Source organism: Pieris brassicae, chromosome 3, assembly GCF_905147105.1.
Source record: "Pieris brassicae chromosome 3, ilPieBrab1.1, whole genome shotgun sequence".
Classification (NCBI taxonomy): domain Eukaryota; kingdom Metazoa; phylum Arthropoda; class Insecta; order Lepidoptera; family Pieridae; genus Pieris; species Pieris brassicae.
The window spans coordinates 20143836-20159323 of NC_059667.1; the positions used below are offsets into that span (position 1 = coordinate 20143836).

The window sequence follows — 15488 nt, forward strand, 5'->3', positions numbered from 1 at the left end:
TTAATAAATAAATTACCTTATATCCGCAAATCTTATCTTAAACTATTGATAAATTAAAAATAAAAGTTAAATTTTAATTAAAACACAAGTCGAATCCTCATCTTTCATTGGACGGCAATTTTAAAAATTAAGCATAAAAATTCACATTAGCGGCAGCTAAACGCTATAATATTATACGATTTCCTAAATGAAAATCCATATAACACGCCAGTCGGTAGCACATGGTGGCACACAGTGAGTTATAGAAACTGGAGGCGGCATATCGGATACATAAAATGGCTAATTTGGCTACAAAATACATTTCTTAAACTGTGTTAACTTAATTTAACGATAACGATTTTAAATAAATCATTTGTTCGTAAGGATTTCAATGTTTCTTTCTTCTATGATTAACGGACAAACCAGCCTACGGAGACGCTATAAAAAGGCAACTGCTCATGGACATCTGCCACTCCCATGTTAGTGGGTGCGCTGCCGGCCTTTAAGAGTGAAGTATGAAGCAACAAGAAAGTGAAAATATTTTGATCATAAATTAGATTGTAATTTTTCATTTATAATCAGCCAAGGTAGTAATGTCACCCGCGTAAAAAAAAAGTATACACTATTCTTCGCGATTATTGTACATCAATCAGATTTAAAGGGATGAGCAAATATCTATATTTGTTCACGCCGCGCCTTGTTGAAGACAAAGCAACCAGCCACGTTAACCAGCTGACGTAATCAGATGGTGTCACATCTAGAGCAGCTATATCAGAGCAAACATTCATTAAAATTTGCCAAACCCAGCGCCGTCGTCCACACCTGACGCCCGCAGGCGGCATAACGTTACAATTGTTTGTCACCGCTTACATTACTGCCTCACTGCGCTGATTGAAAAACTTTAGCGCGACTTACGCGATGTATGACTAATTTAAGTTAACGCCGGTTCCTTTAGTAAACTGAAAGTTCTTTGCTATATACTTGTTTCTAAGATCATGTGGAATACTTAATTAACTTTTAACGTAGTTTTATTCATTTTAATTGTAAGAATATAATACTGAGAAATATATTATAAGCTATACGCAAAAATATTAAGTATTAATTGTACCCTATGACATGACAAACAACCTATTGATTGCAAGTCAGTTCTACGACTCAGCTGAGGTCGCGTAGCAACGTAGTATGTTCTACGCCGTAGCGAAGCCTTCTCTAGACGTTTTAAATCCACTTAACACAGGTACATATTACGTACATTAAAGTTCTGTTTACTGAAGGTAAATTATTACTCAGTATTAAGTTAACATTAAAACGTGGTCAATAAATAAATTAAAAATGAGTTTTACGAAATACTTTTGTAAGGGATCTTCACTCGATAAAATGTAAACAATATTCTTAAGATTCTAGCAACCGCAGAATTTGTACACTTGTTGAAATAATCTAAACATTATATTTTATTCGGAGAATAAAATTGAAACAGAATTGAATATTCAAATAAAATTCATGATCCCATGAAGATATATTTTTTCGTGAAATACCCTCTATGAAAATACAAAGTATTAACACCATGACGTTTGCTGAAACTACGTTTCTCACATTATTACATCGTCTACGTATTTTCAATTAAAAATAACGAAACCTCAAAGGCTGCAATGCTTCAAACGATTTTTTCTTTTATCTCGTTTCAGTAAATGTTATATTTCTCTGTGCCCATCAGCCCCTATGAGGGTCTTATATTTGCATAGCCCCTGGGAAACAGCATCTGGTCTCCTCGAGATGTTATCTTGCCACAACAGGTGTGTTTTTATATGAAATAGTTTTATGAAGGAATATGTTTATTGTAAGCGCTCTAGCTATGAAATTATATATATATATATAGATTTGGGCTGTCAAACAATTTCGAATCATAGGTTGTCTCTTATTTGTTACGTCCCACGTATCGTATTATCTGCGTAATTATTTAAATGTTGTATTAAAAGATAAGACTAAATTATAGTCTAAGTTAAAAATTAATTCCAAATTTTGCTTTTTCGAATTTCAGGCTAAAAAGCTGGACGTACTTGTATTGAAATATTAAATCATATTTAATGAGGAAATTCGCTAATTGTTTTAAATCCTAAGCCGGAACAATCCTGATATACCAATGTTTGTTCTGTCCGTTTGTGTTTGTTGAACGCCCGTACCGCCCGCGACCCACCTGCTACCAGATTTATGTGTTTGTATACATTTTTACTGTAATTACATACATTTGCGCGATTTTTAATTACTCTTAAAATTGGTCTTTAGAATTTAAAAAACGTATATAAGCATAGTACGAGCTAATTCTGAAATAAAGTTGACATTTTGTAAATGAATAATATTCTTTGTGGATCCACAGTAATATTTTACACAGAGTTACGGATGGTTATGAAAACTTCGGTAATGTAACCCAAGGTATGAAAATAATATAATTAAAAATCCCTATATTAGGTACGCTGTGAGAAAAAGAAAAAGAGAGTAAAGTAAAGGAAAAAGAGTAAAGTGATATACTACAGTTTTATAGATGAGATCATTATTTCCAAAAAAGCAACACAATATAACTATAATAGTTATGCCACAAGAAAGAAATCGAAAATATGCTATACATAAAAATATTTCTAATTCAAAACATCTTATAATAATTTATTCATGTATGTAACACTGAAGCAAGTAAAACTTTTTCTAAATATAAATTTACTCTCTAATTCTCAATCAATCGAGTATAGGTTTTATTAATTATTACTTTACTAACATATATTATATAAAGTAAGTAAAAATATATATTATATAAATTATATAAAGTCTCTCTTCTCACATACGAAGCTTCCCAAACACTATTAACCAGTAAACCTTTCCTTGTTAATAAGTAAGTTGCAGTTGGTATCAATTAAGCTACAGATAATTCGAGCCAGTCAAAATATTTATATACGGCTATTAGTATAAAACAGTAACTTTACATAACCATTTTTTTATATATTTTAAAGAACAGAGAGCAGTTTGGCATGACGCTGCTCATCTTATATTAAGTGATACCAGCACCCACGAACACTTACACTGCCATAAGGAAAGACATTTAACAATATTTTACTTTTAGTTACATTATTATTATTATACAACTTGAACTGTATATAAGAGGCTACATTATATACGTAAAAATATTCCTTATACATAATTAATTTAGGGCTTAAGTTCGTATATTAGAAAATTTTGAGTGAATGTACTTATCGATTATGCTTAAAGGCAGTCTATAGCACCAGCTGGAGCCTCAAATCTTTTCTATATTAATGCGAATAGGACGAATATATAATATAAGTTTAAAGGATATCGAATTAGTAGTACGATCATAACTCAGGTCAACTTTGGTAGAGATATACAAGATAGTTATTTATCAGTTTAATAGAAACCACAGTCAAGAATATATTTACAGCTTAATCATCAAAAATATATGGTATATTAAAAATGTTAAATTGAATAATAATAATTCTTTAAGGATTGTTGATTATAAGTTTTATATCCAACGACATTACTTGTTATTGGAATAAATATAATAGAAATACGAATGTCACAATGTTTTAGACGTGTCCAACTAAATATACGAGAACTAAAATTTATTTAATAAAATATATTCTTTCTATAAAGATTTAATGGCGGAATAATCCTGAATTTTCTTAATATATGGTGATATAAGTGCGGCGACAGTTGGCTGCCCCAAAGCCAATACTGAAACAGTCCTGTCTATTATAAAACAGGGCGGCAGATGGCACCGATTTTTTATATTATTAAACCTACGACAAGGAATATTATTTTCTACGTATACAGTGATATAAGAAAAGCTTAGTTAAAATAATTTAGATTTTTATACAAACTTTTGCCCACCAAGAACTTACTTAGGTCCTTGAAAAGCTCTGACATAGACAATATCGTAGATAAAATATCATTTACATATTATAGTTACCCAAATTCAGAATATGGTATTTCTAAGGCATTTTGCATTTAAAAGTTACCCGTAGACCTATGAAATAATTGATTTCGCCTCTATAACCTATATTTCTAGACAATTCTGTAATTAATTTTTATATAGACAAAGTATGACAAGCACCAGTACCCAAAGATCCAACCACTATGACTCAAGTAACATAACATAAACGAATAAGGAATAACTTCTTTTAATAGGTAAGTAGACATTCAGCGTGAGCATAAGACACACCGTCGACTTCTTGCGTCTAAAGCATGCCGGTTTACTCACGATGTTTTCCTTCGTTAAACTTGCACAAAGACAGAAAACCCTTTGATGAATAACAGGGTCTTTACCCTACGACTTCAGGGAGCACACTGAAGTCACTAGTCCAACACTGCCAAAATACAGATATAAAGAGAGAATCAAATAAATAAATAAATAGTAAGAAACAAATAACCTTAAGGGCCGTCCAAATTCAATAGACCCTCAGTATTCAGTTCCCATCTTCCCATTTATCAATTTCCTTTAAATTTTTATCAAATATCTACAAATGGTATATTATAATGGGTCAACAATAAGTATTAACACACCTATATGATTCAGAGCCTATCTATGTATATAATAGTTTTTACAAACAAAATACGATATTGTAATGAATTTTAAAAATCTTACGGCTAATCATAAAATAACATCGGAATGTTACAGTTAACTTGTTAAAATAAGTTAGTACACCTAAACTTAACGTTATCTAGTTACAGAATGAAGACGGATTATATGTTATGGTTGTTGGTTCTAGACGAATATTTAAATACATTTGCAATTCATTTATCCTTATTCCTTTAAATGCTGCTAACCTAAACTGAATTAAAATTATCCAAGGTACAGAAATCAAACGAATCAATTCGCTTTTATAGAAGTGTTGTTGACAGGATTGCCTTAGGGCCTGGAATGTATCAGGGTTCATGTACGTTTTATTCCTTGGCTACAAGTAATGTAAACTATTAAACAAATAAAATTAAAAATTTGATAATTACCTTGTAGGTTAAGAAAATTATAAATTCAAATTTATTTTAAATAATACAAAGAATTGGTTACTCGTAATGTAACAGAGTAGAAATAACATTTAGACGATGCGAAATTTAAATTGATATTGAACAATTACAACGCTTATTTAAAAAAAATGTATAAGCTTTATATGGAATGAAGTGGTCTTGGATTGACGCCTGTGTAAATTAGTTAAATCTGATAGTTAATTGAATTTCTAGAGAGTTATTTAAATGTCGATATTCAATGAAGTCGTATTCATTTTGATTTAAATAAAGCAGCGTCGACAACGTTTAACTATCTGTCTGACCGAAAGCCAGCGTGTTGATTAATAATGTAAAACAAGATGGTAAAAAGTGGAAACAATGTAGAGTTACAATAAAAGCAGCCACAATCTTTATAAAATCTTGTATGTTTGCAGATTAAAAATAAATAAATCAGTGGTACAACCTTTTTAGGTCTGGGCCTCAGATTTCTGTATCTGTTTCATGGTCATTTGTCTTATAGGCAAATGGGTGATATGTCTGTTGTGCCCAGGCTGTTATTATTTCTGTTAATATCACACTTAAATTAAAATAACTTTAATTTGTTACCAGTGAATTGATATTTCAATGTGTCTATGTTTTACATACTTTTTTCATTTGCCTAATTGAAAAACTCATAACAATCCAATTAGTATTAGGCCACCAAAAATTATTTACAGAAAACAGTTATTCTGCACCATATTTAAGCAGTTTATTTACCGATTCTGTGGTTGACAGCCGCGTAAGAGTCGACCCCTCAAAAGGATTACAGTTATTAAAAAACGTCTCTGAGAAAACGCAACCAACGTAGAAGTTATATATTTTTGAGATTTCCATTTCAGTTGAAAAATATATTAACAGTTTCGTTAATATTAATATTAATGAAACAATGCTTTGATGCTCCAAGCAAACGACCATAGGCTGTAGCCAAGCAACCCGGGCTTAAAGCCCTAAGCTAATACTATAGGTAATATCCAAAGCTAGAAGTATTTGTAGCGAACTCGTATATTTCTAAAAATACACCTGCCGGTTCCCACGGCAAATTATCATCTGGCATTTAATCAAAGTTTGTGAGAGAGTGTGTTTGACAGGCCCATTATACCACGCATAGATCGAAAACAACGATTTTGCTTTTTAATTATAAATTAAGGAGATTTGAAATTTTTGCGCAATTTAATATTTTAAAATGTGCATAGCATTTTTTTTAATAGTTTTAAAACATACATCTGTAATTTAACATTTTAAATTATGATTCTTTTTTTAAGAAACATAAAAAAAAGTCATGGTAATCTAAAATATAGCTGATTATTTAATTTTAGTTGAAACGGCTACAAATAAATTTATTTTATTATCTGAATATATATGATCTATATTGTTAATATGGTATATTTTTAACGTGCTACATACTACCTCTATTTTCAGGGTTTTTATTAATTGTACATAGAAAACTCAGAGCAATGGTGGTAGTTTTTTTTTTTTTTTTTTATAAAATAGGGGGCAAACGGGCAGGAGGCTCACCTGATGTTAAGTGATACTTAACATAGATAGTTGCTTCGACGTGCGACTCTCATACCTGAGATCGTAGGTTCGATCCTCGACTGTGCATCAATGGACTTTCCTTCTATGTGCGCATTTAACATTAGCTCGAACGGTGAAGGAAAACATCGTGATGAAACCGGCTCGCCTTAGACCCAAAAAGTCGACGGCGTGCGTCAGGCACAGAAGGCTGATCACCTACTCGCCTATTAGTTTAACAAATGATCATGAAACAGATACAGAAATCTGAGGCCAAGACCTAAAAAGGTCATTGATTATTATTATTAAATAGAAAACTAATTCAACTTGACTCTATGCAGAGTCCTATCAATATCTCCACAATCAGTTACACCTGTATTCATTAGCTTGATTGGTTTTACTCAGTTTGCGGCCGTTGCGTATGACAGATCGATTATACTTGGGCGCGGAGTCAAAAACAATCCACAAATACATAATACTTTTAATAAATCTTTTAATAAAGTTTTCTTGTTAAGGGAAATACGCTAATATTAAGCCTTATTCTATATATGAAGTGTTATTTGGTACTAATATTTAGTACTGTTTGTTGTTAGTTTAAGCTAAATATCGGATTTTGTGATACTAATAAAATATGAAGATCGTGTAATAAATAATGTTACTTTTATCTCTTATTGTTGTAATGTTTTCGTTTTGTTTTTGTGTTGATTGTATTTTTTATAACACGTTAGTGAAGAAATTTGTACTGTGGTGTACCACTTCAGACACCAAGGTTAAACCCCTTAGCGGGGTGTTGGTGTTTTCTGTACTTTGAAAAAAAAGTTTCTTTGAATCATAATAAATACTTGTTATATTTTATATTACACGAATATAAGGTTATTTTGAAAAAGTAGCGTAAAAAATATATTAACGTGAACGTTTTCGAGATAGAATAATGTTGCTAAACTATTTGTGTGTTTTATTCGATTTTTTCTCAGGATTAGGGCTTACTTTTAAATTATTAACAAAACAATTACACGCTTTAAAATATGAAACCATTTGAATTTTAAAGTTCTATTTACACTCCTGTCTACATTTAAAAATAATACGAACTTCAAAGCGAATCTTTTTTACTAACCTATAATAGTACACGTAAACACTACAGCTCATACACATGAGGTATTTTCTGTTATGGTCACAGAATGTGTCCATGAGACACATCAAGTGGGTGCCGATGGGCATTATCTCGAGGCCCGCAGTCGGTGCATTAATTACGTTCAACAATTCGGTACACAATTTATCTGCTGCGGGCAAACGCTTGCCCGCATACGGGAACATTGTACCGAACGCAGACTCGTTGAATCTGTTTAGTACTCAATTATATTTTACACTTCTTGAGTTTTTTGGAATGTGATCGCGTTGTTTCTTACCTCAATTTTTTAACCCTAACCCTAACATCTATTCATTATTTGAAGGCATACCCATTAAGATTATTTCATTGTGCTGTGTGTTATATTAAAATAACATTGTTTAATCATTAATAACTAGTTAACACTTAACGAGTGTTCTGCATACAATATTGTGAAATCAAACTACATTAATTACTGTTAGAAAAACTGCTGTTACATACATTCGCTTATACTTATAAGAACTTGATTAAGAATGAAATACTCACACTCAATACACGCTGAAAAGCACGCGAAACGTAGGAAAAAATTTAATATTATGTAAGTAATTATAAGTTTTTAATAATAATACATAGCTTCAATCCGTTTGTGTGTTTTTATGTGTTTCCTTGTGTTTTCTTAATGAAATACTTTACTAGATTTTCTAATTAATTTAAAACCCAAACAAATTGAAAGAAATATGTTTAAAAAAATGTATATAATAAAAAATAAAACAAATTTCGTGTAATTTTTATTGAAAAAAAAAAACTGAGTTAAATTAAATATTTAAATCAATTGTAATTCAATGATGAGAATATATATATATAGATTTTGATAAGTATTTGTTTATACTATTTATAGTATAATGAAAGATGAATAAATTGTTATTGATTTTGCTGTCGTTACGCACCCGCATCGGAGATATAGGCTAGGGTCGGTGTTTGGTACAATTTTATCTCAGTTTGTACACGATTCCCCTATCAGCTGACCAATATGCGATTTCACGATTATTTTCCACTTGCTTGTCTTGCTTAGACTTATTCAAAAATGGAATGCATTACAATCTGACTTTTACGTTTAACATTAAAAGATGCTTGAATTAAATTTACGTTTATAAATATGGGTAGGTATAATAGTATTTAATTGCTTTTTTTGTTCCAAGAGTTCATTTATTAAAATCGGCAGCGTAACGGGCCCTAAGTAACACCAAATTCGAGAATAATATACGTTTGCCAAACAAGTGATAAAAACAGACACAATAAATAAGACATGTCTGTTCTAAAACAAAGCGTGTATTATTGTTTGTCAAACTGTGCGCACGCGTTGATGTTAGTTCAGCTGCGGGGGCGACACTATGGCGCTACATATTCATTTTATACACCTGGAAATTTTGACAATATCGTATTTAACAATAATAGTATTTTCGATAATTTTCTAAATTATAAACTATCTAGTATCCTACACTGAACAATAAGTAGCTTTTGTGCCTAACCTAATGATTTTCCGCTACTATATTCTATTTTATACTTTGTTCTTTTGCAAGAAATATTTTTTTTTATTTTTATTTATTACTAGCGGACCTGACAGACGTTGTCCTGTCTTAGCTATGAATATTGATTTCGAATTGGTAGGTATAATTAAGAATGCTTTATAATATACAACATTCTTTGCTTGTTTTTCGGGCGCGTATATAAATAGTTTTGTTGGTATTCCGACATGGGAACAGGCGACATATAACTGGCCATGTGAAACCATGATTTTAAAGATTAATGCCACAAACAATTAGCGACTGCAATTATTTTATATGTATTTTATCAATATAATAATTCCGATAGAAACATTACTTAATATGGCGGTTAAGTATTCTTAATTTTTTAAATTTTCTTATATAGGGATTGATTTTTATATAAATAGATGCTATTTTATAAGTCTTACAAAATGCATTTCCTCTTACATAATATCTCGTAAAATCCTTGCTAATATTTAGGCAGACAAAATCAATCATTGTTATGTTACACGAATGCATTACACAAATTACGTATTACTAGAGGTATAGCGAATGTTGGCAATTGATTGTGTAACGAAGATCGTTAAAAAAAATAAACCCTATCTCTAGAATTAGAATATCAGTAGCCCTGTAGCGCAGCACAGGTGTACACACATAAAGGATATCGTTTCTAGAGCTTCCAATCTATGTGAGATTTTTCACAGATACTTACGTTTAAATTTTAAATATCCCATTTTTATAATCATAAATTGTTGTCCGTGATATATAGCAATAGTCAGATATAAGAAGTATGGTATATAATAACTAGTAGTGCCAAAGGTACGAAAGGAATACTTAAGTGGTTTGGTCAAGTATAAAGTATAAATGAAAAGCGGCTTACGAATAGTGTATATATTCGTAAGCCGCTTTTCAGGCAACCGTGGATGGTGTGGTTGGGTTGGATAGGTGGCGCCTTACATACCATACGTGCTAGAGAAGGTCAAAAGTAATCGACGAGCGTGGTGAACTTCGAGAAAGTAGATGAAGCGAAAAAGGTATGTCAAGATTTTTTTTTTTTTTATAATATAGGGGGCAAACGGGCAGGAGGCTCACCTGATGTTAAGTGATACCGCCGCCCATGGACACTCTCAATGCCAGAGGGCTCGCGAGTGCGTTGCCGGCCTTTTAAGAATTTGTACGCTCTTTTCTTGAAGGACCCTAAGTCGAATTGGTTCGGAAATACTTCAGTGGGCAGCTGGTTCCACATAGCGGTGGTGCGCGGCAAAAATTGCCTTGAGAAACGCTCAGTCGTGGAACGTCGGACGTCGAGGTGATACGGGTGGAATTTTCTATTTTGTCAAGATCAGAGCAAGTGGAGATCCGTGGTCGCTGCCTACCCCTTAAGCGTATATGAATACATGATAATCACTTAAAAATTACTCCTTGGATTACGAATACTTATTGTTTAATGGAATATTAATATTATAGTAATTTTAGGTTCGATGATCAATAGTTTGTTTAGTGCTGCTCTTGCTTATGATATAAATGACGTATCAGATCGCAGCCACAAGCCTATAAAAAATTCTAAAGAATACCATTCGCGGTTTGAACTTCCTCTATTTTATTATGTTAATAGACTTTTATGTTTCCTCCTAATTATTTAGGGTTGTGATTAATTCTTACATAAGTAATATTCTTGTTTATTTTCGTGCCTGTTTGAAGTCCGGAAGGCCTAATCTGTCGAACACACATGGAGTAAACTCTGGAGGTCCTTAATAGAGAATTTTCCGGCTGATAGACACAGAAAGCCTTATACTTCTAAACGGATCTACAAAAATGCTTGAGAGGCATATGCAAACCGCAATTCAATTCAAATTAGAACAAATATTAATTTTCAAACAAAATGTCAAAATGATGGATCTCTTCGAGGTTGTAAATCTTTCTATGCAATAAGAACTGATAAATTACAGGAAATTTCGTGTATTGGTCGTAATTTATGCTTACATTTCTTTACACATAACAAGATAATATACCACATTGCATATATGCCAATTAAGAGTAAAACAAACACTTTTATAATGAACTAGGCGACCCGACAGACGTTGTCCTGTCTTAACATTGAATATTAATCGAATTGGTATAATAACTAAATAATATTTCGAAGTTTTTATTATTCTAATGCTTTATGATAAACAACATTCTTTGTTTGTTTTTCTGGCGCGTAAATAAATAGTTTTGTTGGTATTCCGACATGGGAACAGACGACATATAACTGTCCATGTGAAAAACATGGATTTTCAAGATTAATCCCACAAATAATTAGCGACTGTAATTATTTTATATCTATTTTATATATAATAACTGTGACTCATTTCTCTTACATCCTCTTGGATGATATTTGCAGCACACATTCTGTCAATATTATGTCAAACGCCATAAGGTTACATCAAAAAAGTTTGAATTTTAATAAATTTGCTATCGTAACAAAAGTATTCTTAAATTTTCCGTGGAATTTTCTTAATTTTTTGTTTCATAAGAACCTTCTCTTGACAATAACAGACTCAACAAAAAAAGAATTAGCGAAATCGGTCCAGCCGTTCACGCGTATATAGATTAAATTCAAAGATCGAAGGCAATCGAAGAAACTACATTTTATTTTTTTCGTGTATATAATAATTCGTTTCTCCCAATTATTAAATATATATAAAACAATTCATAGAAAATTATTTAGCAGAAAAATTTGGGGACGAACTTTATTTTCTCTCTTTAAGAGATTTAATAGAATTCGATAGCTAAAAATAATTTTATCAACCGTAACCTACCCGCATAATCTTATAATATGGGCATAGACTGCGGGTCGGTGGTTTAAGATACGGGCGAATCTGCGATAGTTCGTGATCAACAATGCTGGTATACTAGACACAGTCAGTTCTTGTATTGATACTATCTTTTGTTAACATAGCTTTTACACATTTAAAGAAAACACTTTTTTAACCGGATTGAAGCTATGTATTATGTACTTATAATTATTTTACATAATTTTAAATTTCTCCCGACGTTTAATAATTATAAGTTTATATTAATACATAGCTGAAATCCGGTAAAAAAGTGTTTTCTTTGTATAGATACTTTTTCTTATGAAGTTAGGGTCATCGATGTATCTGGTGCTGCATTTTCTCATTACCTATGTTTAAATCTTGGATCTCGCGTGACCTAACTAGTACGACACCCATGGAGGTAAACTAGTCATAGAAAGCCTCCCTTGGGTAGAATGCCTGGCGAACCCCGAGGGCCCATCTTAAGGGCGTGTGATGGGCTGAGGTGTTTTTAGTGGGTGGGGTCTCACTACCCGTCTAAATAGCAGAGGGATTTGAGCGTCAACCCAGCCCCACAGTCCCCGCGTCAAGCTCGATATCCTTGGCGCGGGCCTGCGTAAGCGCATTTTCACCTCATACAAAAACAAAGTCATAGAAGGCCACTAGGCTCGGGTAAGAAGGTATACATACGGTTCGGGTCCATACAAATATAACTTTAGGGTCATCATCATTTAAAGAATTTTGCTTGGCTATTCCAACTATAAAGACAAACGAGAAATAGTATGCAATATATGAAACCCCGAAGACTTAATCTAAGCAAACCTATATATGTATCCGATACGAAATCAAAGTAAATCTATCGTTCGATCTCCTCACTAAGCGCTGGGCTGATATTTATATATGTTAGGTGTGTGAATAGGTCGTAACACATATTTTATGCCACAATGTAAAATTAGGAGTATAACCACGGGCCGTGTTTACGCTTCAACAAATTTTGATGTGACTGCAATATATGTAACTTAGAAAGAACATACTCAACAAATGTACATCCTTTAGTAATAATCATTTAGAAGTCTGATCATATATTCGGGGCTGATAATTCTGAGATAAATATAACATAGACAACAAAATATCCTAGTCCTAAGAGCGCGGTAAGACATAAGCATTACTTTAAAAGGTCTAGAACCATTGGCTCGTTACAATATTTAGAACAAATCTTCATATGAAATTGTATAAAAAAATATAAATATGGTGAAGCGTGGCTTTAATGACGGTCGGGCACAGCTGAAGCCGTCAGGTGCCGCCTATATCACATGAAATCTAATAACATTTTTATTTATTCCCGCCAATACTATACCGCCACGTGATATTAAACATCTGACAGATTTATTTTTTTAATTTCTAGCCAAAGGGTGCAATCGAATATATTTTATGCTGTAGATAGAAGTGTTGGGCGCGGGTTCATGAGTTATATATTTATGGGTTGAGTTTAAGTATATTATATGCGTATATTTTCTATTTTTTATTTCTATATATAAGCCGGTAGCGTGTGTTTTCACGATTATTTAAGCTATGAAATACTTTTCCGTGATGAAATACTTTTAGATGAAATTTTATTTATCATAATGTACGAAGTTGGGGAAGGTTTTGTGAAAAATAATTAAGACGTAAGAACGTGCTAATATTTTAATTAACTAGGTTTAACTAAATATCCATTAGTTAGTTTAGTTTTCTTTAAATAAAATACATACAGCAAAGTGATACTATATACTAGAAAAGTGATCCATACAATGTTCTAGTAATTACTAATATATTATAATATTTTTCTAGACTTGTGAAATGCTTATGCTGCATTGTTTGATATAGAGTTTACCAGACAAGCAGGTACTATACCGCAACAGACCTTTGTACATTTGAAAATTTTAAATAATTGTATTATTACATATTTATCATCATTTTTTAAAGTTTTTGTAAATTTTATAGGCATTGAATTTATTCTTACGATAGTGAAATGCTAAACGTGTTAACATAGACTATATATTCTTTGATTTTATTAGTAAAATGTAATCAACTCATGAATGGGGATTAAATTTTTAAAAGAGTGTTATATCGTTTTATTTTAGTTCTTATGTAAAATTATTGTTTACTCATATAAAATCAAAATTTTCTGATATACCATTTTAACTGCATCATAAATATAACAAAAATAAAATAAATAAAAGGGGAAACAGCTAAGCGTAAACCAAGGGTTATTGCAATTTCAGGCCTTTATAAACGAGCCGAACAAACATTGTGAACACTGTTTCTAGACTTACCTTTATTAATATCCACTAATCACTTTAAATAACACTGATAGGAAACATAAAAACAGTCCACAAACACAGCGTCACGTTTGACGTTTGACTTCAGAAGGAGCGGGAAACGCGGCCGCACGATAAAACAGCTGAAAGCCGACTGAGCTCTCTGTAGTCTGTGATATCCAGAGAGAGGGCGGGAATTTGCCCGCGGTGAATTTTTTAATGAAAACTCTTTTGAGGGCGTTTGTTTTTTCACTGGAAGCGTGTTCGGAGCGAAAAGCTCTTGCAATCCCTGTTAACTGCAAAGAGTTTATATAAAATGAGAGACCTTTTTGTTTTTGTTAAAAAGAAAGTTTTTAATTTTGAATTCATTTAGACTTTTACATTACCTTATTTAACTGTACTCCTACTACATGTTATATTTAAGGTAGGTATTCAGTGATAAATACATTTATACATTTAATATTAGTTAGTGGTAATTTTAAACAGAATACGCAATCATTCTTCTGTGCTTGAGATTTTTGTTATTGACACATACATATAAATACTTTTTGTGGACATAGAGAAATACTGACTTATTTATTATTTTTCTGAAAGGCCCATAACCCTTTAATTAGCATTTCTGGCACATTAAAAACAAACTATTGAACCTCCCTGCATATATTATACTATCAAGATTATACGATGTGATAAGTCTTGTAACCGTTAGGTCTACCCGTTAGTACCTAGATATAAACATAATAGGGTAATTTTTCAGGTTCACAATATGTTACAGACCCAGGTGAGGGGTACATTAAATTTATCGAACCAATGTTACACGTACAGGGGAATACAAAAGTGTTTTTTGATAATCGTTAATTAACTATAATAATAAAGAAAATGCAGCTAAAAATTTTCAAATGTTGTATATATTTGACTTTTAATTACAATTATCGCAATTGTTACTTAATAAAATGTAAAAGAATAAGATTCCTTATACTTTTACACTTTTGATAGTTCGAAATACACAAAGCTTAAATACTTTCAATTATTTAAAAAATATATATAAAGTTTTTTTTATATGTATTTTCTATGAGGTATTCCATGAAGCAGTATTTCCGATGAGGTATTCAAGAAAGAGTTTTTCAATTTTCATGGGCAACTGTAAATCTCGTAGTTCATTAAGGGAAATAACAAATTTCTTTACTTAGGAATATTTAAATAATCCTCATTC

The 15488-nt window shown here is 31.7% G+C and overlaps 1 protein-coding gene across 1 annotated transcript in view; it reads right to left on the reverse strand.

Annotated features, from left to right (window-relative positions):
* LOC123707089 (protein CBFA2T3) overlaps positions 1-14561 on the reverse strand; it is a 54065-nt gene extending 39504 nt beyond the window's left edge. Inside the window, exon 1 of the mRNA XM_045656874.1 lies at positions 14294-14561. The gene's annotated coding sequence lies outside the window, so the exon portion shown is untranslated. The remainder of the gene's footprint in view (positions 1-14293) is intronic.
* Between the last annotated feature and the right edge of the window lie 927 nt (positions 14562-15488).